At 34.5% G+C, this 25,267-nt stretch overlaps 1 long non-coding RNA gene across 1 annotated transcript; it reads right to left on the reverse strand.

Moving 5' to 3' along the window:
- Positions 1-832: 832 nt before the first annotated feature.
- On the reverse strand, positions 833-14,262 carry LOC142349770 (uncharacterized). The gene is made up of 4 exons (XR_012760847.1): positions 14,126-14,262; positions 13,571-13,751; positions 3,302-3,392; positions 833-1,011 (listed from the first exon to the last, which is right to left on the reverse strand). It is a non-coding gene; the product is annotated as an uncharacterized LOC142349770 (long non-coding RNA).
- Between the last annotated feature and the right edge of the window lie 11,005 nt (positions 14,263-25,267).

The raw sequence follows: 25,267 nt of genomic DNA on the forward strand, positions 1-25,267 counted from the left end.
ATTTCCATAATTGCAGTAAGAGAACTACCTCGAATTATTGAAAACCCTATATTGAAAGCGTTGCGACCCTTTAACCTCTAAAGTGTTGTGAATTTTTCTGAAATAACCAACAAAAACGGAGGCACTTAAATTTTTGCCATTGATTGTTTAGAAAGAGTGAAAGTTGAGTAAAAAATTAGAGAGAACGACTGATCTTTGTTTGAAGAGAACGTATGCTCATTCTTCCCCGGCAATAAACAAATTTGAGTTTTTACACAAATCTTCTCTTGTGGTCAACGTGTTTCTGACTTTTTTGGATTTTTTTTTCAAAATTGCATGCTCTGAAAACCTAGTGATCAAGTGATGCAGTGTTTCTATCAGATTCGTCCGTTTTATTTTTGCAATGTCAATTTGAAAACAAAGGCAAAAAAGAAATTTTGTTATTTTTCAAATATCTAGCTTTTAATTGTGAGACCTATTTATGTTCTATGATTAAAATGAATTGAATTTTGGGTATTTGATTATTGCTTTTGTGTTATCTGATTTCTCAGGTTGTGGTCATCGTTCAAAATGACTTATGAAACTACCCATTCAGTCCTTTTTGGCTCATCAAAAAACTCGGGCAGACCAAAATCACCTATGATCCAGACTTTGACTCGTTCAAAGTTTCGGTGCGTTCATGTACTCGTTCATGAATCCCTAAGAAAAAACAGTCTAGCCAAAATGCGATTTGATCCAGACTTCACCTCGTTTAATGTTTACGAAAAGACTGAAATTTTAAAAAAATTATGAAGAATTTAAAAGATTTTTATCATATAACGCCGAGGAAACAGATATCCATAACCTCCCTTTAATCTGCTGGGTTTGAACCTTTTCGTCCTTGATGACCTCCCGGTGCCACAGGTTGCCAGGAGTGTACCGTAATCCGGCTGGGTATGCGACGTACATAGAGCTAGGGCAGACTCGCGCGGGAACGTGTGATTGACTTTGATTAGGGCTAGGTCGTCATTGTGCGTGTAGTAGTGTCGGTATCTAGAAAAAATCGTAAAGGTCTAACTTTGAAATATGCCCGGATTGTATTTTTCTGCCCAAAAAGATCCAAGAGTGGGGCTGCAAAATCTTGGGACTAAAAAATTCTGCATAGTTTTCCGTTTTGCTCGCAACATTTCTGACAGATTTTTCAGTCAGCTTTTTACAAAGGGATTAATCGTCGATGAACGAAAAGAAATTGCAACAAAAAAGCGCACTTCTTGAGTTGAGAAACGAAATGGAATGCTGACATGCGATTCACTAAACTGGTTATCTGTTCTATTGATTACCATACTTATAATAACCAAGTTAACGGTCAGTTTTATTTAAGGAATTGTCGAAGTGATGGTGGATTGAGTGGAATGAGTGGAATGATAAGGGAATGAGCGGAACTCCTGCACGTCTTCAAAGTCACATAAGAAGTTATAACAAATTATCGATCTGCAGTTACGCAATTTTTATAGCTTCATATATTTTTGAATAACTTTTTCGGAAATGTAAATTCAAGATTTATTAAGTTCAGTAGATTTATTTGTAGTATTCAGCTGCAACTGGTTAAATTTGCACCCAATTTATTTCTCTGACAGTTATTACAATTATCATCCAATAAATCTGCACTGTCAATGTCTACAGCATACAATTTCAGAATTTCAGACAAAATTTCAGCGAACCTAAAGGGTTAAAGGGGAGTGATTTCCGCTGAATAGATTTTGATATGCTAACTATAACATTGCAGAACTGCAAACTATTTTGGTAACAATGGTTGGAGAAGTTCTTTTCAACTTCCATTAGTGACCGGACTGTTTGTTGCCATAAAAGATTTTGTGAGCAAGAATGTTTGATAATAGCTCGTTTTTCATATATTCTTATTTTTTGAATTCGATTACGATAAATGAAATCTTGGTTATCAGCCGATGATTATTAATAATTATGGGTCTTTCCCAGTACAGCCACCCATAAAGGCAGCTTAGTGGAAATTTGACGAATAGGCTACCCTCCCCCATCATGGTAAATATACTATCATGGGGGGTAATACTTTCGTGGGGGGGGCTACAATGGGAAAGATCTGTTCCCTAGTCGCGACCTGGAATTATTAAAAGGCCGCCTCGACAGATTTAAGGTATGAAAAGACTGTCCTCGACAGATACTGGATATGAAAAGAACTTGTCTGGACGTAATGTAATGCCCTGGAATTTGGCTGGACAATAAAGGTGTTCTGGAATTTGGCTGGACAATAAAGGTGTTTTGGAATTTGGCTGGAAAATAAAGGTTTTCTGGAATTTGGCTGGACAATAAAGGTGTTCTGGAATTTAACTGGACAATAAAGGTGTTCTGGAGTTTGGCTGGACAATAAAAGTGTTCTGGAATTTGGCTGGACAATAAAAGTGTTCTGAAATTTGGCTGGACAATAAAAGTGTTCTGAAATTTGGCTGGACAATAAAGTTGTTCTGGAATTTGGCTGGACAATAAAACATGTCCTAGAATTACGCTCGCGACCGTTATAATGACTTGTTTTCAATTTCCTTCAAAGTTAAGGACATGTAGCGCAATTGGTTAAGCATCGGGTAAGATTAGAGAACGTCAGAAGATCGAACCCAGATGTTGTCGGAACTTTTTAGTTACCCTCATTTTTGCATTTGAAAAGAATTTGGCTGAAATTATGGAAAGACTTAGCCTCGAATTTAACTAGGGTCCTCGACCGCGTAGTTTAATTCATATTTTACCCAACACCTGGAATCAATAGGTCTTTTCATAAATTCCAGGTCTCGACTAGGGTTATTATTATGAATACAGTTTGAATAAACAATGCATTAATAGAGTCTACCGGTACCAAATGAAAAACTGATTACAAAGAAAATGGCGCGGACTTCCCACCGTCTTTTGAAGCTCAATGTGGAAAGCGCTTAAATTACCTGTAAGTAGTTTCCACACTGCAATTGAACAGCCAAAAATGAAAAATTTTTCGAAAAAAATGTGATTATTGTCACGTTCAGCGGTAAGACAAATTCAAAAAGTGAAAAGTTCGGATGGAAATTTCCATTTAGGGAACCGCCTTCTCATCCTCGGAGTTTGTACGTACAGTCTAGGAAAAGTTATTCATTAAAAAATGAGTAAATTTACTCAGAAAATTTGGTACCGGTTGACGTCAGTAATGTGGAATCTCGCTGCCTTCAGTCATTTTATTGACTGAAGGCTATCATCTCGAAGGTCATTCTCGAACTATAATCTCGAAGGTCATTCAGATCTTGACCTCAACTTTCTCGCGTTTCCAACCCTGGGAGGTCAAACTTACCTTTCAGTAGAGATGATTTTTGTGACATTTACAGCAGTTTTAGCAGAGAAACTTCTGCCGTAGTCACCATATAGAACTCGCAGGAACCCAACTAATTTAAAAAATCACAATAAAAGTTATCGTACAATGAAACATGGATTTTTTGTGCCCAATGATTTTATAACCCCAATTATAAATTATGAGCTGTTATTTAACGCGTTACTCCGGAAAAAAAGTACTTGCTCTTGGGCTGCGGTATAAAAGTGATATGCCCTTCAAGTTTATTGTCGTCGTAGATTAGTTCAATTGAGTTAATTGTTTAGTTAATTAGAAGATACTCTGTTTAATATAAATAGACGGTCAACTTTTGTAAGCACTTTTTTATTTCAAGTTTTGTATGAACATTGACATAAAAACTTTCTAACACGAAACAAAATAATAAATAGTTTGTATTACCTGTTGACTTAAGTATGACATTATTGACTTATAATGTTAGCAGGATTATGAACACTGTAGCGCAACAACCCAGATGAGGCAAGACGAGTTTTGGCAAGTTAGAGATTGAAGCTGTTTAAGCTCAAAAGATGTTAGAGAGAATAAGATAAATTAATTTTAGCAGATTCAAAACAGATGAAAAAAACGTGAAGATTTTAACAAAAATCAGTCGTATATATAATATTTAAAGTGTACATTTGATAAAAAGGTTATTGTATCAAAAATCAGACAATTTTGAGGCGTATGAGTGGGCGTCATTTCCATTTTACATGCAAAAATTTAGTTCACTTGAGATTATTCACAAAGTTGCAATTCCCATTCAATATTAGTATATAAATATCAATATTTGACAAACATACAGATCTAACCTTTTTTACATTCATTTTTTAAAATCTTAGCTGCAGTTGTCGTTATATATCTGGTAAGTATGTTTTCTTTCTAAGTGTATTAACATAATCTAAGTTTCTAAGCTCTTAGTTATTTTCTAAAATCTTTTCTGTACTCCAATATCCCAACTCAGATTTTTGCCGCCAGGTGAGAATCTGGACTCGCCGAATATTTGTTCTCCATGTTGTTTTACTTTCTGCTCTGACAAATATTTTTTTAGAAGATCTGCTGCCATTTCATCTGTTGGCGTGTAGATCAATTTGATTGAATTGTCATCAACTCGTTCGCGAATGAAATGATATTTCGTGTCGATGTGCTTTTATCGTTTGTGAAACACCGGGATAGTTGCAAGCTTTATGCAATTCTGGGTGTCTTCTCTTATGGTTGTGGGCTCATACTGTTCGTACCCCAGTTCTTTAAGAAGACCACGCAAGAAGAACCGCGGCAGCTAGACCGCGGCAGCTAAACCCTGGTATTCTGACACTGTCGGTTGCTTCTTGACTCGCCAATTGACAGATCTCCAATGTCTTCCAGCTTGAAATAGTATCTTCTGGTAGATTGTCTATCATTTACGTCTCCAATCCAGTCTGCATCTGTTTCGCCAACTAGAGTGTTGTTTCCTCTGATGATAAAAACAGTCTAAGAGATTAAGTATGTTGTATGTATCTCAACACGCGATTTCCAGCATTGCTCAACAGTTGGGTCATTCATGATGTGTGACAAGACATTTTTGGTCCACATGATATCTAGTCCAGTTGGCTTAGCAAGGTAAAGTGGTGAACCTACTGGACTTCTAAACTCATGTGAATCTCTCTTACTGAATCTTCTTGAGCTGTTTCAAATTTTAGATTACTTCCTGCTGGTGTTTTGCTTTGTCTGCAATCTTGGATATTTAACTGTTCTGAAATGTTTTGAGTGTACTTTTCTTGATCCAAAGTTATTTATTTTTCTGTATTTAGAACTCGCATTCCAAGAAACCATTCAAGATCTCCCCATTCGTCCATTTTAAACTTTGATTCTAGTGAACTGTTCTATTTGCTGATCTCTGTTTAAAATTTTTTGCTAGATAACGAGCTTTAAACTTATCGATATTTCCATTTGAGTCATGATTAATTTTGTACACCCTTCGGCCAGGATCAAAATTCTGCCCTTTTTCTTCTGGAAATAAGTTCCAAGTTTCTGTTTCATATAAACTTTCTATCTCTCTTTTCATTGCTTCAACCCATTTGTCTTTTTGTTCCGAATCAATAGCCTTTTCGAAGTTTTCAGGCTCGATGAAATTTTTTGTTTTTGTGCTTTGAACAGCATGAGAATAGCTTTTACAAAGGCGATCAGGAGGTGCTCCGGACCTATCACTTCGCCTAAGTTCTCTATCTTGTGCTGCTTACTTTCTCAATCTTTTCGTTTCATCGTACTCTGACCAAAATTGGAAATTTTTTGGTTTCCTGGAGGAATTACTCTTTGACCTAGTTTGCCTATCATTTGCAGTGTTGAGGATGTTTTTGTTTTTTCTGTTGTGAGTTTTTGATATTTACTGGAATTTTTGAAGGCTTTATTTCTATGTTTTTCACTGTGACTTTTGGATTAAACTGTACAATATTTTTTATTTTGGTTTGACAGTAGGACTTGGTCTTTCTTGTTTAATTTCTTGTTCAACTTTAGTTTCTGTATTGCTTTTGCTTTCCTAAATCTTCTCTGTTTCAGTTGACTCAACCTCTGAATTTAACTCACTTAAGTTGTTTGTATCCTAGGGTTCTTCTCTTACTTCTTCTAAGTCTAGATATAGAACGCTGCTTCTATATCTTCGGTTTTACTATGAAAACCTGGTAGACTGTTTTAATTGAATCTAACGTTTCTAGAAGTGAAAATTGTCCTAGTTTTTATGTTTCGCAATAAATAAGCTGTTGTGTTATCAGAGTAACCAATGAATAAGCACTTTAATGTTTTTGGATCGAACTTTGATTTTTTACTGGCATCACCATTTTTTGAATAGGCTAAACAACCAAATACTTTCAGATGGTCGCTTCTTGGTTTTCTACCAAAAAATTCTCTTTACCTTTTCCCGAAAAAAGCTGAATTTGTGTTTTTGTCTACGACAACTAAATTTTTTTGCATAACATACTGTATCTACAGCTCGAACCTAATAGCATTTTTGCAATTTTGAATCTATAAGAAGGCATCTTGCAGCCTCTACTATGGTTCAATTAAAACAGTCCGCAACATCATTTTGCTCGGGCGTTTCAGAAACTGTGTTTTTGCGAGATATTTCCTTGCTTATGCAAAAAATTTTTTTTAAGGCTTTGTTTTTGTATTCTGTCCCATTATCAGTTCGCAAAATTTTAGGTCGGCCATATTGTGCAACATACTCCTTAAAATTTTGCAGTGCTTGCGTTTTGTATTGCATAAATTTTTCAACTGCGTAGCCACTGAACTCATCTATGAAACTAATTGCATATCTTTTGCCACCTATACTTGATGGACTCACTGGTCCAATAACGTCAGAGTAAACTCTTTCTGGTTTTAAAGTTGCTTTGTTATCGCTCACTTTTGGAACAGAATTTTTCGATTTTTTTGCCAGAGCACAAGTTTCAAAAAATTCTGAAGCTCGGGAAACTTCAGCTGTTGTATTTGCTACATCTCTAAAGTTCAAATTTCCAAGTCATTTGTGCCAAACTTTTGTTTGACCTGTGCCCCCACTTAAGTTTGAAAAGTGGTGCTTGTTATATTTTCTGTATGGTAAGAGGAACCATTTGCCTCTTCTTATCAGTCTGAAGCTTTCTTTGCTTCTGAGTTGTAGCACTGGCTTAGTTTTGTTTGAAATATTTTGTGTTGCTTTTCAATTAAACTTGAAACTGAAATTAAGTTTGTTTTGTACTCTGGTACATGCATAACTTTTTCAAAAGTCAACTTATGTAGCACACCTTTAGTGTCTCGTGCTTCCACATCTACATCTCCTAATCCACCAAATTTTGTTTTCCCTCCATCTGGATTGTTAACTGTGGTTTCAAGTTTGTGATAATTTTTATACCAAATTTTGTCTATCATCATGTGATCAGTGCGGCCTGAATCTACTACTAAATCAGTTTTTGAAACTTCAAATGGGCTTTCAGCTCTTAAACTAGATGCTAAGCCTCTATGAGGACTTTTTGTCGATGTTTGCGTGCAATTGCTAAGTGGCCTTTAGCCTTGCATAAACTACATTCAGCGTTGTCCTTTTTGTAACATCTAGCTGCTAAATGACCAGATTTGTTACATATAAAACACAATCTAGTGCGTTTGGAACTACTAGGCTTCGAAAAAGTCTTCCTAGGATGTGATTTGAATGAAGAGTGTGTACCAATTTGATGAGAAGCTTTCTTTGCTGACATGGCAACGTGCTGATCCTACTCAACATCATAACTCTGTCTGCGGCTCTCTTCGAAGTTTGTGAGACGCTTCCTCAATTCCACAAAATTCTCTGCAGTATTGAAGCTCTCCTGCACCACAAAATGCTCGTATCGTTGTGGAAGGCCGTTTAATACCATTGCATTGAACAGCGTCTCAGAAAACTCCCCACCGGCATGATGCAAGCGGTTGACCAAATCTTGCGCTCTGATGAAGTACTGGTGGATGGCTTTGTCCTCTCGAAGCTATAGTTTGGCCAACTGTCTCATCAGACTTTTGACTGTGGTTGTCCCGTCGCCTCTGAAGCGTTGCTGGAGAAGTTGCCACGCTTTCTGATCATCTCCGAGACCCTTGTTGTTCACAAAGTCATGCCGAATGAAGATGAGGCCGCTAACGTCTAGTGTCGTCGCCAGGTCGCACCAGATCTGATTTTTGCGGCTCTCATCTTCTTGTACAGCTGTGGCTCTAGCTTTAGTCTGTGCCTCGTGTTCTCGCGTTTGCGCATCATTGGCATCTCAGTGGGGCTGGCCAGTCAGGTAGCTCAACTGTGCCTGTGAGCGTTTCGAAGAGGCCCTTGGTTTGTGCAAAGGCAGAGAAACGAGTGCTCCATGTTGGGTACTCCTCTACCAACCCACTAAACGTCATCCACTTCAAACAGTTGTCAGATGGATCCATTATGAAGTTTAATCTTCAACTTTTATATCACAAATTCTGATTTAGAATTTATTTATGAGGGAAATCTCAAAAATTTACCTTGAAACTCTCGTCGATATAGCAGAGCGAAACTGCCGACACTGACACTACATTCTCAACCAAAACTCTATTAGCGTATCAACGGTCTGGTCTGATTCATGGGCCCATAACCTGTTAGCAGGATTACGAGCACTGTAGCGCAACAACCCCGATGAGGCGGGACAGGTTTCGGCAGGTTAGAGATTAAAGCTGTTTAAGCTCAAAAGATCCTAGCGAGAATAAGATAAATTAACTTTGGGTGATTCAAAAGAGAAGAAAAAAGTGAAGATTTTATCAAAAATCAGTCGTATATATAGTCTGAAAAATAAATATAACATTTACAGTGTACATTTGTTAAAAGATTAATTTTCCAAAAATCAGGTGGTTTTGGGGCGTATGAGTGGGCGTCATTTCATTATTACAAGCAAAAATTAAGTTCACTTGAGATTGTTCACAAAGTTCATTTCCCATTCAATATTAGTAGATAAATATCAATATTTGACAAACATACAGATCTTAACTGATTTACATTCATTTTCTAAAATCTTAGCTGGAGTTGTCGTTATAAATCTGGTAAGTTTATTTTCATTCTAAGTTTATTAACATAAGTTAAGTTTCTAAGCTCTAAGATATTATCTAAGTTGTTTTCTGTGCTCCAATACATATTAACTTAAGTATCACATTATTGTAATACACGAGAAACAAAAAAATATAGGTTTGTGTTGCACATTCCAACCCATATGTACGTCAATCATCTCATATTAAAATTACAGTAATCTTTAAAATATTCTAAATTTCTATTCTTGAAAAAGCGAAGATATTCTCTACATATATTAAATAGTTGCTTGTAAGTCACGGTGAGCATGCATTTATTTATGTGTTAGTGAAACGTCCTCAAGTACTGTATACAGAATATAAAGTCAAGACGCCGAGTCGCAATCGAGTCCTCTGAATTTTCGACACTTTTCCGTTTTCGTGCCACCATACCTTTCAGCAACTCTTTATGTTTATGCTCATCCAACATTTTATATTACATAGTTTAAGCGACAATAGGGCGCTCATCCAAAGAGAAAAATCAGCCAAAAAAACGAACAGCTCTTGGATTACGACTCTTTTGGGACAGAGCAAGCTGGAACCTACAGAAACCATGGGAAACATGGAGGCCGCAGCTAAAACTTGTGATTAAAGCCAAGCACAAAATGAATTGGAACAGCTACTGCTGGACTGTTCTCCGGCAGTAACCCATTAACTTCATGTTCCAGGCGGCGTGATAGCCGAGAGGTAAGGTGTGTGATTCACACGCCAATGATTGAGAGTTCAATCCCCTACCTCCGTGAAGCTGTCTGTGTGAGGATGATCTCTTACTTACCCATAGCTTCAGGTTGACCATAGCCTGACCAATGTTGGCTGCAATGATGGTACCAAGTGAGAGTTTCACACGCAAAAAAGTGGCCATAGTCACCAAAAAAGAGCAAAGCTGCTCATAGAAAGAATAGTCTGAAATGTGGGGAATAATAAGAAAAAGGGCAGCTGAGAATAGGCTACTGTAGGCCTAATGCTGTTCCGCTGCGATTACGCAGGAACCAAAATTATTAATAGGTTTCGATTGAGGCGGCGAGAAATGCTGCACACAACCAGCGCATTAGTCTGTAAAATGTAGTTTGAATGTAAATTTATCGACCAGGCCGGTGTTGTACCAGCCTGGTGGGATAATTCCTGGGACGTAGGCGACATGAACCGCTTATATTCTTCACGGTTGTCACAGAAGGTCGCCGTGCACACGAGATTTTAAAAACGCTGGAGCAGCCTCTAATTAACATTCTTGGGACAAAGAAACATTACGTATGACTAATATCTTTTTTCCTAACTAGGGACGAACAAAAAGATTAATGAAGAATTTAATTTACCTCTGAAGAACTTGTACATCTTTGTCGTTTGGGTACCCCTGAGGATTAGTTCTTTAGGGTTTTTGAAAGCCATTATACAAGGTCCGGAAAATCAACAAGAATGGCCTTAAAAAGACGCTAACAATTGCAATTGAATTTGAGGCAAGAACGCACAAACAATTAATAATCAAATCACAAGATAGACGCCTTTTATCAAAGGTCGAAAGAGGCGAACCCATTTTTATACTTTAACCCATTATTATCCATTAACCCATTAATATAAATCCCGGGTCGAGATGTCAGCGCCGTTTCAGCGCATCTTTTTGTAAGAAATGCACTGAATGCACTGAAATTATGTAAGACATGCGCTGAATGCGCTGAAATGCGCTAAAATTTCGAGATGAGGCTGAAACTTTAAAATTTCAGAGCACCTTCAGCGCATTTCTTACATAATGTCAGTGCATTTTCATCTCATTTCTTTCATAACTTTCAGCACCTTTTCAGCGCATTTCTTACATAATTTCAGTACATTTTCATCTCATTTCTTACATAACTTTCAGCCTCTTTTCAGCGCATTTCTTACATGATTTCAGCGCATTTTCAGCACATTTCTTACATAATTTAAGCGCTTTTCATATCAAACGTTTTATTATTATGAATTCAAATTAAATGGGAAGCATTTCAGTTCTCGGTAGCGCATTGGATTAAGTGATAGATGATACACAATAACCGGGGTTCGAGCCTCGAAAGAGAAGAACTGAACTTTTTGTAATTTCAGCGGATTTCAGCGCATTTCTTACAAAGTTTCAGCACTTTTCAATGCATATCAGCGCATTATTATGTAAGGTCTTTGCGCTGAATTTTTCGAAAATTGACCGCATTTCAGCGCATTTCTTACATAATTTTTGGAAATTTTCCCGACCCGGGATTAATACCCACCGAAAAAAACTAATCGTACCAGAAATTTCGTACGTACTCCGGACAACTTCAACCAAAAGTTGTTGAAATAATGTAGAGATTTTGGTCTAAAGTAGTCAAGTGAACACGAAAACAAATGTTCGGTTGGACAAAACTGTCGAGCTTGCGAAGGGAAGAACCAATTCATATGAGTGTGAATTACACGTCCCATCGAAAAGCAACATGAAGGATGGTCAACAAAATAGATCTTGATGTTGAGGTTGAGGAACTTTTTGGAAACTTCAATCAAGTTGCAATTTGTTAGATAGCATTTCGCTGTGGTACCAGAGGAAGATTCCTCACTTAAGAGATCCCAATGAGCCAGTTGGAGGTTGACAGATCAGTGATTTCTAATTCGCAAAAAAGGGATACGGGACTAAAACATGATGTTTCTTTGCGGTAGTTGTTAGTAGGATAAATTGAGGATTTATTGAAGCCGAAAACACTCAATTTTTCCTCGATTGAAATTCTCGGTACAAGATATTGAAAAAACAAATAATTTTTTTGCAACGGATGGCGAAATTAACTAATGGTTGTACCGGACTCACGGAGAGAAGTTTTTCCGAGTGAAAATTTTTTGAAAAGTTGTTGCCAATTTGGAACAAATAAAGAAGTTCACACAGAAGAATTAGTCCACACTGTTTGAAATTTACGGATTAATATACCAAAAAGTGCGAGACAATCTCCGTTGTTTTGTTAAATTATCGCTATTTTTATCCAAAATACCTCATTTTTTCTGAAAAATTGATTTTGTTGTCAAATTATACATATCGATAAAATTCAAAACAATTACGTTTTCCTAAGGGACAAATAGCAACTAGGCTGATTTGAGTTTATTAAAACGTTTTTTACCGTTCAAATAATTTATCTGTAATCAGTCGCTGTCTTTTTAAAAAAAAACTTCTCGCAGTTTCTATGTTATTCACAGAACAGAACAACTCATATCATAGATTAATAAAGACAGGTCCAATTCGTTTTCTGAGGGGTTTCAGGGAAACCAAAATAGCCTTTTAATTGAAAGTTTATGATCGCTTCGAATTTTACAAATACTTCCTTTTAAAATAAGCAATACACCATTGAGGTTTCACATTTTCCCCTCTATTTTGTCAATGTTAGCTAAAGTCAGCAATGAAACGTCACATCGTCTTTTAATGGATTTATATTGCGACGATATTAGATTTTAAACAATTGTTTAACGGCTTCGATACGACCAGCTTTCACGAACAATTTCAATGTTTGGATATTTGGCCATCTTTGATGTTCTTTTTTTTGTCTCGTCAAATTACTGGCGAGTCACATATCACATTTTAGTCGTTTTAAAAAAACAGCTATTGAGCTTATTTAATGTTTTTAGTGCTTGGCTTATTTTGTAACGGCTTAGATTCTTTTTTTGCAAAAAAATTTACGATAATTATTGATTTTTGCCTGTATTCGTATTTCTTTTTGTAGACATATGACATATTCTGAATAATGACAGATCTATGGCGTTTTTTTGAACCTATTTAAAATTTCACTGGACAACTAATCTTTTAAGATTTTAAAATCATTTGGTTTTCAAAGAAAGCACAATTGATTGTATCTTCTTTATACGGAATATATTATTATTTTTTTACGTCTTTCAACCGTTTTCTATCAAAATTTTATAGAATCATTGTCTTTGTTTGGATTTGTCAATTCTTTTCGTAGACGTACGATTTGTTCTGGATAATGAAATGTTTCAAAGTCTTCATATGGACCAAGTCTCACTAAGTCCCATGCTTTTTCTAGTGAAGTTTAAACTCCTTGGTTTAGATAAGGTTTTATTCCTCGCTATTTTTATTTTGTTATCAAGTTTCTTTCCAAAATAAAGACAATGTGTTTTGGATGTAAATAATGGTGGTTGTAGTTCTTTGATCGTTTTTGTTTTATCTTGCACTCTTAATAATGGCTCGTCTCATCGGCCCCCTAATGTGATATTATTTGTTCTGCTAACTGATTTGAGTTGGAAGCCTTTTTTTAATTCATATACCAATGATTTGAGAACAATCTTTGAATTCTTGAAAGTTTTCTAACTCTTCCTCATTTGGTAGATATTTAGGCCAAAATTCTGGAAGAGCGGGGTTGGAAGGTTAAATGCAAACGCACATTACCGAATCTGCTTGTTGAACTTTCTGAAATTAAGTTCTTTCCTGTCAATTTGTACAGCAAAAAAATAAGTTTATATGGCAACCTTAGACCTCTTAGTTAGACGTTTCATGTTATTAGTCTTCAATTTTTCCGCAGCAAGCTGAACCTGGATCAACACCTGGATCAACCTGGATCAACATTTTAATCAAGCGGAACTTCATAATATGATATGCATCAATTTGGCAAAAATTCAGTTTCTGAAAAATTGTTTGGATTTTCATGGGTTGGAATATTATGTGGCAGCACAGTTTCCTTTTCATCATTGTTCTCAATTCCGACTTACTATTTCGTTTGAAGACGCAATGTTCTGCAGTTAGAATCCAGTTTTCAGCTATAATGGTGCCTCCACAATGATTAAATTGGTGACTTCTTCCAGTATTAATCAATAAAATTTCCACAAAAAACTTCCGGTTTAGAGCAAAGTAACCTCCTATGATTGTTGAAATAAGAGATTTCCTCAATGTCTGTTCATAGCGTTCCAGCACCCCATACAAACGAATAAATTGTTTATTTTTGGCTAATTTATGCAATGGTAAATAAGGGCTTTTATGTAAAGTTTATGTAAAACTTTCGTTGCCTTAAAATTTCCTGAATTAGTTTTAAATCTGTAAGACAAGATATTCCGTGTCTTTGTTGAAAAAATTTGTCACTTGAATTTAAGACTCCACAAACAGTTTTTTTATAGGGTTTTCCGGATTTCGTGCTTTTAAAGTGTCAAAAAAATGGTAACACACAAACACACACACACACACACACACATTTTTTAACATATTTTCTGGATTTAATGAAGTGAAAGGGGCCCAAATGGGAGCTATCATTTGAATGGGGTGCTGGATACGCTGTTTCTTTGCGCAAAAACTCGGGAATAACTGACAGCTTCTGAATAGGAGGTGAAAAAGTGAGAGCAAAAAATTATCAAACAAATAATTTGTCTTGAAGCGATCATCGCACCAACATCCGATAGAAAGATAAATTGAAACTAATTTGTGCGTTTTAAGGTCAAGTATGAGCGGCCATGTTTAAGTTATTTGTTTGGCATTGACCCTCAAATAGTGTGATCAAGTATGATTGTTTTTGGTAAATAGTTCGATCATTTGTTTGAAAACAGGGTTTTATAGTTAGTATCATAATGGCTCAGCTTAAGAGTTGGGTTCGGTATTTTGACCCGCGTCAAATTTTACAATAATTCCCCCTTAAACTCATCGTTTTGGGGGGTAATGGGGGGTAATGAGGAGGGGGGGGGGGGTACTTCGATGCAAGATTGGGGATAATGAATTGGGGTAAAAAGTTGCAAGAAGGTGTGTGCGTGTGTGTGTGTGTGTGGGGGGGGGGGGGGGGGGTAATTTTGGGGGCTAAAGTAATGCAAGAGTAGGATGGGTAATTATCCACTTTGAAGCCGTAATCTTCCAGTGTTTTAGGCCCCATACCCAAAGACTGACAGTCTTGCGCTCGCAACTTCAGCCAGTTCTCGTTAGCCTCTAAACTATCAGCGCTTGCCCAATTTTCGACGTCCCATCAATATGAATCTACTCACCATGACCTCCTTATCTTACATCGTTTTCCCTTCTAAATTTACCACCTAATCTTATTACTCTTTGGGGATAATTTTTGGGTAAAATCTAAAAATCCACCCACTGCCCCGCATTACCCCCTAATCTTTCGTCGTTTAACCCCCCTAAAATTGTCCCTCTAATCTTACATCTTTTTGGAGGGTAATTTTTTGGACTAAAATCTAAAATTCCCCCCATTACCCCCATTACTCCCCTAATCTTACATTGTTTCACACCCATAGACGAATATCACACTACTCTTACATCAGTTTGGGGGTAATCAGGGTTGATAATTTCGACACTTGGAGTTTAGACTTAGTTCGAAAGTAATTGTCCAGATACTCTAATCGCGATTGAGACTACTATGGTTTCAGATTTCCAAAAGAGAATCTGACAATAATTTTTCATGACGAGGGTTTATCTGATATAAAAAGTTCTTAGGCCTGGTTCACTACGTCAATTTCCCCTACAAAGAAACATTTTTCGACGCGTGCTTTTCACAACTTGCTGATTGTTTTAAGGAAACGTTTGAAGGTAAGATTTAACAAATGAGCTGATCCACGTGCCACAATTTTTATGGATAGTTATGATAACTGCTAAATTAATGCTGAAGGTAAAATAATTTAAAAAGATGCAGTTGATTAGACTTTTTACTCGCTCAATAAAAATTTGAATTTACATTTCCAAAGAAAAAAATATCTAGTTTCTTGCAGTCAGGAAACTTCTTTTTCATTGCAAACAAAAGTTATTTTTTAAATTGCTACTTTACTAACTTTTCTAGCTGAAAAAAAAAACAAAGTTGAGGCTTAATTTCCAGTTGTTAATATTTAATTAAAATTTAATCGGCATATTACAATTCAGCGTGAATAATTCTAAGCGCACAAATTTTCCTGGAATCTTATTTTAGTTTCATAAAATAACAGTGAATAATTTTAAACTGTCTTCATTTTGGCTTTTTTTCACAGTCTAGCTCATCATTCTTTTTGTATTTTCAGTTTTTTTGTATTTTTTTAAATTTTTTGTTTATTTTTTGTATTTTTGTGTATTTATCTAAGTAGATGTTGTCAGTTACGCGGATCGTATTTGTTGATTTGTACACTTGCAATATCATTTTTTTCCTACAAAACTGACATTCTATAAAAAAGAAAAATAAAAGCCCACACCTAAAAGAGCCCCCTTTCAAGCAGTTTTGACCAATTGCTTAGAAAAAGATTTCCCTTAGATTCTACAACTTGAGTTTTTAATTACACTGTTGCTTACTTTGGACAATCACATGATAAAGTGAAAAACGTCGACATAGTTTGCAGATATTGTAACTCCACATGTTCAATTAATGAGAAAGATTGTTTTGAATTGGACCTCTAATTTAAAAAATTGCTGTTTCTAAAAAAGTGGGGTAAGAGGGTGGAAATACAGAAGATCCATTTTTTATGATTTGTATTTTCATTAGTTCTTTCAATTAGTTGATACCTTTGAAAGAAAATTTTAAAAAATATATTCTGTTCTAATCCTCCCAATTTGTGAGCAGATAACTTTACACCCTTCGGGCTCGCGGGCTATCTTTTGCACAGTAACGTGCTATATAAAAAAGACAAAATTGTAAATGGACTTGAAAAAACTGGAGGTCTGGAATAGACTAAATCCCAACGTTTTTGACTGTTTAAAAAATAGGCTATAAACAAGAAACATTTTTGTCAACATGTTTTTTATATAGGACTTGAAAGATTAGGACAGACAGAATGCGTAACTGATCGTATCTGTTTCTTACCTATCACCCCAACCTTAATGGACGTAAATATTTGCAAGAGCCATTTCACGTGCTACAATAAAACACAATTATTTACCCTCTAAAGCGATGTGTTCTATAAACTGTTCACGGAGAGTGTGATGCCGTAAATAATTCATTTTTGTCAACCTGGGACCTTTTGAGGACTTTTGTTGACAATAGACAGAATGCATGGTCAAAATTTTTCACACTTTTCGACAAAAAAAATCCGACCGTACATATCAGAGTAAAAAACCTGTATTTTAACGGGACGAAAGCTTAAAAATTGTATCATATTTCTCCCTATTTTTTTACGCATAGCTTAACCATTGCTAATAAATTAAGTAATTAGCCTTCATATGAAAGATGCCAAAAATGGTTCAATTTAAATAAAGCCCGATTTCTAATTTTCAGTTTCAACTACAGAATTCATGAACTATATTTTCTGTATAGCCAAAAACAATATTATTATGTTAAAGTCTGAAAACTTTTTTTTTCTGTTCTATTTGACAACAGATGATACCCAATTGCAGAAAATTTTTGATATATCACATTGTAGCCATCCCCCTGCTCTTCGGTCATATATCGTAAACAACGACCCCAGTCCAATCTTGGTAGACATATCCTAATGCAATAGGCTAAAACTTCGCGGGAGACTTGATGCTGGAACTTGATGCTGGACAAGCAGCTAAAATGGTTAACTTTGACGACCAGAATAAAATCACCAGAAAAAAATCACGAATTTTCACAGCACTTAAAAAATGTCTACTGTAGAACATAATACTCAGTCTTTCGAGCTCCTAAGTTTCTGCTTTTAGACAGACTGAAGCTAGAGTGCCTGAATGGCTGACCATTTTGAGATTCCAAACACAGGAGAATATCTCGATAAAAAAACTTCTAACTATGTTTTAAATAGGCTTGTATACTGAGACCAGAGTTAGGGGGGTTTGAACTCTAAAAATATACATTCGGGCCCCCTAAAAAAAATCGTCGTTTAAGTATCTGTGGTACAGTATATACGTTTTGGGAAATTCTCAACAAAATTAAATAAAAAATCAGTAAATTAAAGCTAGTGGTCTTTTTTTACTGTCACTGTGCCACACAAGTTTACAAATCATGAAAAATACTGACGTTTTCGGGTAAACTCTAATGATTTAAGAATAGTTTTTGTCTTGTAATGTGTCTGGGGCAGTAGTGGGCAAAGTTTAACCAGCTGGTTATCAAAGAAATTTACTTGTTCTAAAAAATTAGAAGCAAACATTTGGATTTACCAAGCTTTCAATTGCTGAGCCAAATAGCTTAATTTTATCCAGCCGAGTCAAATCTATAAATTTTTTCTTTTTATTTGATATTATTTATTATCAACTCTCGGTCGAATTATATTCGACTTTCGGCCTCCATTAACAAACCATCAAAGTGAATCACTTTGCTTCTGATCTTTATCTAAAGATTCCTTTGTCAAGCTCTTCAACTTTCCATTTTATTTGAAAGTTGTTTATTTGAAAAACGTGATTAATATCCACTCAATGGGGAGTAATCGGCTGAAAATCATCAAAAATCAACTTTCTTTTCAGCCCTTTCTTGAGAAATACTTATCCTTCGCAAAAATTTTGATCTCAATAATCGCAGCAAAAAGTGAAATGGTGTTTTGAAAGTAAAAGCTGTGGTATTAAAAATCTTGAATACTTTTCAAGATCTGCACTAGCGAACAATAATAATTTTTGACGTCACTCAAACAGTCGATCGTCAGTCAGTTGCCCTCCCGACTGTCTTTTATCGAAAAGACTTCAAACCTTGATATTCTCGATTACTCGATAAGAAGTGTAATTTACTTGTACTTAGGCTATTTGTTCCGACCCCACTTGTGGGGGGGGGGAACTATATACTCAAATGGGTTTTTTTTTGTTCAGTCAATTTTGGCCGATCGATATATTCGTCGTAGAGAAATGTGAGTGGTATCATTAAAAAGCTGGTCCAGCGTAGAATTCAAAATTAACAAGATTTTTTTGATTTTCATTTTTTTTTTTCGAGGAGTTATCGATGATTGAATTTTTGTGTGAACACGGGATATTTGTTCACTTTTAGTGTGATTTTTGTTCAAATTATGATATTTTCTATAAAAAAAGTATTCCAAACTTAAATTTCTTACGAAACAATGAACCAATTTCTTGTTTCTAATAGACTAAAGGCGATAAAAAAGACTAGTTCTGGTCTCATAGGGAGCTTCAATATCAAGAAAATTCGAAATCCATTTGATAGCTCTTTTTTGATAAAACTTTTATACTTTTTTTTGCTTTTCAAGTCACCTAGAGACAAGCCACTTTTGATTTCGAAGTTCCGTGAATGACAAACTTTTTTTACAATCAAATGAAGCCCAATGAACAAAAAAATTGTTTTCAAGGAACTGCTAATGTTTTTTTAAATTCGACACTGAAATTTCGTAATTTTAAATGAAATTGTGAATTTCTTTTTGAGGCTTTACTAATTTTATTGGAGTCTTATGGCATGGACTCATTGACTAACAATGCAATATGTTCCGTAATGAGATTTGAGTGAGCATATCTAGTGCTTTGAGTGGACAGCTAATGGCTGTTAAGTCTTTCGATAATTAATTTTTTCCAACACTAACCAATCATAAACTTATTATCGTGAACTGTAAGTCAGTCTCTGTGATGACAGCACCCTCTTCCGTCCTACTGTAACCAAATGTGATCTATTAGGTGGTTTATTGTTCTAACTTTTAGTAATATGACTTCAAGGACACAAGATTTCAAAAAATTTAAAATTTTTTTTTGGATATTTCCGGACTATTGGTTACTTTTGAAATCTTATCCCATTATCCTAAAAAAGACAGGTCCTATTGACGTTCAGTGACTCAAAAGACGTTCGGTGGATCACACATAAAATTTTTAGAGAAAAACTTATGGTTTCAAATGGCTTCGAACTTTTCTTCTCGCACTTCTCCACTGAATTTTGATTTTTGCCTGATTTTGTTGTTGTTTTCATAGTCATAAGACCTGTTGCGATGTCCTATTGATCACCTATGCAAAGCAAACATCTCTATGCTCCTATCAAAGTTTTTTTGAGCGTAATAATTGACTTCCTTTGAAATTTATTGAGTTTAACAGCTGTTAAAAATTTAAAAATAGTTTTTTGAAAACTTTTTTGAACATTTACCAATCTAAAAAATTTTTGTGAACTGTTAGTCAGTCTCAGTATTGACAGAATTAACTTGTTTTCTACTGAAACTAAAATAAATTTTGTTGGCGGTTTATTTTCTAACTGTTGATTATATGACTTCAATAACACAAGAATTCAAATTTTTTTTTTAAAGTTTTTGGATATTTTTGTATTTTTGGTTACTCTTGAACACTTATCACATTATCCGAATATTATACCAGTTATCCAAATAATTTTCCAATCCCATTAGCTTGGAAAAGACATTCAGTGGATCAAAGATAAAGTTTTCAGAGAAAAGCTAATGGTTTAAATGGCTTCGAAATACTCTTCCCGCTCTTTTCTACTGAATTTTGGTTTTCGCCTGTTTTTGTTGTTGTTCTCATGGTCCTAAGACTTATTGTGATCTCGTTTTGATTATCTATGTATGAAAAATATTTTTTTTTCTACAATTGCGTTATTGACCTTCGTTAAAAGCTTTTGAGTTTAGTGGCTTTTAAGACTTTGAAAAAAGTTTTTTGGAATTTTTTTTTGAACATTAACCGATCCTAAACTTTTTTCGTGGATTGTAAGTCAATCTTATTAATTACAGGATCCCTCTTTATTTCTAATGCAGCCAAAAAAATCTGGTTAGTGGTTTTATGTTCTACCTATTAGTTTTAAACCTTCAATGCCACTAGTTTTCATATTTTTTTTCGGGTACTTTTTTTTTATTTTTGGATGCTTTTGAAATCTTATCACATTATCCTAATACTGATAGTTCCCATTGGTTTAGGAAAGACGTTCATCGGACCATATTTAAAGTTTTCAGAGAAGAACTTATGATTTAAATTGCTTCGACACTTTCTTCTGGCACTTTTTTACTGAATTTTTGGTTAATGCCTGTCTTTGTTGTTGTTTTCATCTTCAATAACTTGTTGTAAAGTCTTATTGACCAAATATGAATAGCCAACAAACTTGTTGTCCCATGGAGGCATAATTTAGCGTCTTTAGTGGATTCCGTTGAAAGCTAATGAAATAAATGTCGTTGATACTACGAGTTTTCTCAAAAATTTCGTGGTTCTACTGTATTTGTTCATATTTGCTTTTTCGAAACATATTGATGAAAACGAAGAATCCCATTGCTGTTAAAAAAATTGATTGAACATAGAAAAGTTTGTTGTAGAAAGTTCTTTTTTTAATGCCTTCGACACTTCTCGTTCATTTTTTTTTCTTGAAATTGCTGTTTTTGCCTGTTTTTGTTCTTTAGGTAGCCGTAAATTGCTGACAAGTGTCTTAGTCTTGTAATTGACGACTGAAATAATGATGTTACCTGAATGAGTTAGTCAGTTTATAGCCTTCAGTTTTAAAGTTTATGATATACGTTTATAATATGCGTTTTTATAACGTTTTTTGAGTAGTCATTTTTTGCGCTTCTTTTTCTCTTTTTTCAGAACAATCGCATACAAACAGATCCCAATGGTTTACAAATGTAGCCCAAATAAACTCATGTAATCTCTCAGTATAATTCCTGCAGCTGAATTAGAAGAAATGGGAATTGAATTAAAAATACATAATATTCAGATAATTGCTAATGATTTTAATGGTAGCAATAGTTTGTGTTTTCGCAAATCATTTTTAATTTCTTAGGTTTTTCTGTAGTATGTTTCTAAGGCCTAAACTACCCAAAAACCAGTTTTTTTGGTTTTGTAGTAACTTTTTGGAAATTATCAAGGGTTTTTTAGTTAAGAGCTAATGATTTTAAGGACTTTTGAAATTTCTTGGTTTAAAAAAGTTGATTAATTTTTGAATTTCGCCTCATTGATAGTTCACTTTGTTGACTTGTAACATAGTCTCATTAAGAAAACTTTTCATCCGCTGTATAGTTAGGAGAAATTAAATTTGAGTAACTAAAGTTTTATCTGACTGCATTTTGACGTTGTAACTATGTGCTTTTAAATTTAGATATTCAGTTTTTGCCGAGAAGTTTTTGTTTTTGCTAATTTTTTTGGTTGCTTTTTTGTCTCGTAGTGTCTTTAAGGTCAAATCTCATTGACGCTGTAATAAGGCATGGCATTATGTAATTCAATTAGTTGATAGGTTGTGTAACGAGTGTTTTAAACTGAAACATCTATCTTTGTTATTTCTTCATTTGGTTGGCAATTTAGTCAAAAATGTGGATGAGCTCGGGTCGGAACATCATGTGCGAACGCACATTAAAGATCCGCCTTGTTTCTTTCTCTTGTTTACCTATTTCCTCTGAGGGTTCAATTCTGTCCGCTTGATAGAATTGATTATTTTTTCAGTTTTTTATTCTTAAGCTTTCCAAGGACGTTTCAATTATATAGGTGTTGTATAATTTCCGTCCCCACGGTGAAAATATATGAAGAACTTCGATTGAATTTTTGAAAAAATTAATTGACGGTAAAGAATAAATTTACACTATTGTGCTATAAAAAAACTAGATGCACATTGAAAGAAAAGCGTCAGAAGAATTACAAAAAAGAAAATTTTGCTTGAATCAGTTTTCTAGGAACTCGTTAATCTTTCTTTAGCGCTATTATTGTCTGCGCAACAATTGGTTAATTTTCACACACGCTTCATACAATATCTGCGTGAATCTCAGGAAGTAAAAAAGTATTTTAAATTATTTTCTAAGATAGTAGAGAAGACATCAAGTATTAATCGTTTCCTCTCATTAGATCATGTGTTAACACATTATCTAGTGAGAGAAAAATTAATTCTTGAACCTTTTCTTTCTACTGAAAGATTTAATTTCAGTAAAATCAAAACATTAAATTCGCACTCTGCAAGAGAAATTATTTTCGAATGGTGTGCAAAGTAATTTTTTGAACGCTGTTCAGTTATAGCCTTATGCTTTGTTGTTTGCTCCAATTTTTTGAATTTGTGCATTTCTTACTATTTCATGGTCATATAATTAAAAGGGTTAAATTGGCTTCTCAACCAATTGTACATTTCCTTTGTTTAAATTCTATGAGAATTTTATTTTAAGTTTTTTTGACTGAAACTTTCATACTTTAGAGTGAACGTTTCCCCGTTGATTTTAATCAAAAAAGGTACTTCACAATTTTAAGCTGTTTTTTGCAATTTTTCTGTTACTGATAAAGAAATCTCTTTATTAAAAAAACAAAGAAGGGTGTATGTAGTAATTTGTTAAGAGGTAGCTGTAAGTCGAAGGAGAATAATTGAGTCCCCTTCTGATATTTCTTAACCGTTTACTGAAAAATTGCAAAAACAGCTTAAAATTGTGAAGTATATTTTTTGATTAAAATCAACGGGGAAACGTTCACTCTAAAGTATGAAAGTTTCAGTCAAAAAAATTTATAGAATATAAACAAAGGAAATTTACAACTTAAGACAACTTAAGACCTCAAAGTCGAATATTAATTGGGTACCAACCATTTTTTGCATTAGAAAATAGATAAAAGTATGATCGTTAACATTTTGTGTTTTTGCCGATGGTTGACTGTTGATTTACGATAAGAGTTGAGTGATCGTTACCTTCCGTTCTGAACTCAAATTTATTTTGATTTTTTTTGGATCTCACCTCAAAGTAACTTTAGGTTTGGATAACACTGAAAAAGAGAGAGTTATATTTTAGAAATTTTATTAAATTTGCGCTAATTTGTAGAATTTGACGACACAGGACAAAACATGTTTATAATTACCAATTTTTATTATCGTTTATCTGTCACTATATCCCAAACTGGAACACCTTTTTCTCAGGTATTGGGTTACGTTTTGTGGAATTAACCATTTAAAAAAGAACCGAATGTTCCACTTCAAAATGATAGGGGTGCTGAATCATAACGATGAGCAATGAACAGTTTCAATGATAATAGATGAGACCCTCTAAATCGTTTCATAAAAGACCCCGCCTTGAATCTCAATGACTTTTCCGGAATTGTGTTATAATTTATTTTAGAACTCAAAATTACAAAAATAGAATTGTTATCAGGATATTTGATATTTAGTCTGTATGTTTTTACTTTTCTAAAATCCGTAGTGATTTATTGCGACACAAGTTGTCAACAGAAACTTTGTCAACAGTTTAGTATTGAATTTAGTTACCTCAAATTATAATTTATAACTTGACTAAAAAAAACAGAAACACGTCAAAGAAAAATTCGGTTCAAATTTTCTTAGTAATGGCCTTTGAGCGTCTGGTAACCTATACCTGCCTATGTCAACTGGAAGTCTGAAATCTTTGAAGTTCAAAAGCAAATAGCAGCGATCGATTTTCGAGTTCAATCTACTCTGAGAAGCATCATTTGTATCTTTTTTGTCAGTTTGAAGTGAATTTTTGTATCAAGGTAATGAAACTTAATGTAATTGTTGTTCTAAGTAAATTAGATGATACAAGTACCCACGTCGGAGTTTTTTTCAGCTTCTTCACAACAGTAATTGAAAAATTATAAATTTCCTGTTTGCTTTCAAATATTAAAATGAAATATACTTGTTGAATAATTCACGGCGTTTTGCTATTTTCCGTGGTTTGCAATCGAGTATATACTGACTGTATAATTCAATAAAAAACTGAACATAACGTCCGTTTTTTTATGTTACTACATAACAAATTTTTCTGACGATTGCAAACTAACTTAACAATAAATTTGCAAGTTAACAAGCGATCATACCGACGATAGGAAAACAAAAAAAAGTAAGGGCTTTCTTTATTTTCTTCCAACTAAAACTCAATAAACGGACAGCTTTCTTTGGTTAAAAAACTATGTTTTTTTCTGGACTAAAGAAATGATATATTTCCGCTTTTGGAGCCCTACAATGCAGAGCCTCTTGAAGATTCCGTCTCGCTCTATTCAGTAATAAATATACAACCTGTATTTAATTACAATTCTAACTGATATCAATTACTGATCTGTAATATCTACGTAGAAAAGGGAATTAAGAAACCTAGTTAGCAGGAAACGTTGTTCTTTTAAAGTTCTGCAGCAGTATCTGTGATCATATTAGCGTCAGTAATACTAAATTATACATCCTGCAGTATGGTATATTCTTACTACACCCTAAAGTTAACAATTAGTCTAACAACTAGAACCACTGAAAGTCCTATTAAAAAAGTTCAACGAACTGGCGAATAATCTTATCATACGGGTTGAAAATGGGTATCAATATTCCTTGCCGCATTTGATGCATTTAGATCAATTTCACCTTTAATTTAATTTAATTCAGAAATTTGAATTTAATTTATTTTGTTCATTTTACTAGTGACGAAACTGTCCGTTCACACTGTAAACAAATTGAAGTTCCTGACGTTGTGCATGATCAAATGATGATCACCTTTTTTTCCTTTTAGGCAGTAATTTGTAAACACCATTCTCATTCTCTTAATTTTGCTGCTAAAATTCAGTTGCAAAATAAACTTTGTCATTTGCTCTTCAAACTGAGATTACAAGTTCAAATTGACATTTAAGCATAAAAAGCAAACGCGAAGCAAACTCCAATCAATCAGTAATTAAACGTCAACCGC

The sequence above is a fragment of the Convolutriloba macropyga genome, chromosome 11 (genome assembly GCF_964194025.1).
Source record: "Convolutriloba macropyga chromosome 11, txConMacr16.3, whole genome shotgun sequence".
Lineage (NCBI taxonomy): Eukaryota > Metazoa > Xenacoelomorpha > Acoela > Convolutidae > Convolutriloba > Convolutriloba macropyga.